Here is a 1,658-nt window from a genome sequence, read left to right as displayed (position 1 = left end):
TAAGGATGGATTTTTCTAATTCTGTGAAGAATGTCATGGGGATTTTGATTGGGATTGCATTGAATCTATATATTGCTTTTAGTAGGATGGTCATTTTCACATATTAATTCTTCCAATCCATGAGCATGGGAGGTCCTTTCATCTCCTGGTGTCTTCCTCAATCTCTTTCTTTAACGATTTAAAATTTTCATTGTAGAGATCTTTGGTGTTTTTGTCAGATTTATTCCAAGATATTTTAATTTTTTTCCAGCAATTGTGAATGGAAGAATTTCCCTGTATTCTTTCTCCAACTGCTTGTAATAGGTATACAGAAAGGCTACTGATTTTTGTAGGTTAATTTTATAACCTGCCAATACTTAACTTGTTGATCAATTCTAGGAGTTTTCTGATGGAACTTTTGGGATCTCTTATCCCAGGCGATGGTATCTCTTATCATATCACCTGCAAAAAGTGATAGTTTGACCTCTTCTTTTCCAATTATTACTCCTTTGGGTTTGTTGTATATAGCTTTAACTGTGTTGAAGTATGTTCCCTCCAGTCCACTTCCCTCTAGGACTTTGAACATAAATTCATGCTGAATTTTGTCAAAAGCCATTTCTGCATCTATTGAGATGACAATGTGGTTTTTATCTTTGAGTCCATTTATATGATTAATGACGCTTATTGACTTGCATATATTGAACGAGCCCTGCATCTCTGGCATAAAACCAACTTCATCATGGTGGATGATCTTTTTTATGTGTGTCTGTTTGCGGTTTGCAAGTATTTTGTTGAGAATTTTTGCATTTATTAAAGGAATATTTTAAACAACCATCTTGAAACCTGTAAGCTTTCCTTCTCATCACAACTGAAATTGGTATTTCTTTGAGGCAATTCTCTATAGCATAGACAACAACGGAAGCAGCATCCTCAGTGACGTTGTCCAACCTGTGCTCATAGGCAGTCAGGCTCATCCTCCTTTCAAGCTGACCCAGGGAAAGAAGCACCATCCTGTGGGCACAAAGTTTCAAGTCATTATCATTTGGAATTTCTTCTCCCCCACTGAGCTCCATAGGGGGACGCGAGTTCTGAAGTTGGAATCTATGATCACATTTTTGACGAACAGAGGAAAGCTTTTTCTTGCCCTTGGGTTTTCCCAGTTTTGCTGCAGAACCCCCTGTCCAGGGCAAAGATCCAGCACCCTCTTGTGTAGAAACCAAAATGTGACAGTGAAAATGGCCAGAGAACTCATCATGAGAATGGGTATTATCCTGTGTGAGCAGTCTATGAGCTTCAGGATCAAGCACTTCTTTGCTGCTCTGCTTGAACCACAACTTCAAGTTAGCTCAGTATTGTTTCAAGTTTTTCTTGGCTGCCTCCAGCTGACTCAAAAAAGGTTGCCATTGGAATGTATATCCCAACCAGACTACAAACCCTATTCCCATTTTATATGCAAGGACTCCAAAGTTCAGAGAGATTAATTAATATGCCCAATGTAACACAGCTTATAAGATGGATGGAACATTCCCATACCTCATATTGAAAATCAGTTTTTGACATCAGGAAGTATAGATTAGTTACTTCGGTTAGTGACCTAGGAATACAAGGTCCGGAGATTGGCAAATGAGTTATCTTGGATCTGTAAACAGAAGCAGACATGAGTCTAGATCCAGTCTTAC

General features: G+C 38.5%; 1 pseudogene; it reads right to left on the bottom strand.

The window, feature by feature from the left end:
• Positions 1-1,424, bottom strand: part of LOC103731536 — a 5,237-nt pseudogene extending 3,813 nt beyond the window's left edge.
• Positions 1,425-1,658: the final 234 nt, after the last annotated feature.

Source organism: Nannospalax galili, unplaced genomic scaffold (genome assembly GCF_000622305.1).
Source record: "Nannospalax galili isolate Female #2095 unplaced genomic scaffold, S.galili_v1.0 scaffold253, whole genome shotgun sequence".
Lineage (NCBI taxonomy): Eukaryota > Metazoa > Chordata > Mammalia > Rodentia > Spalacidae > Nannospalax > Nannospalax galili.
This window is presented reverse-complemented; position numbering and strand designations above follow the sequence as displayed.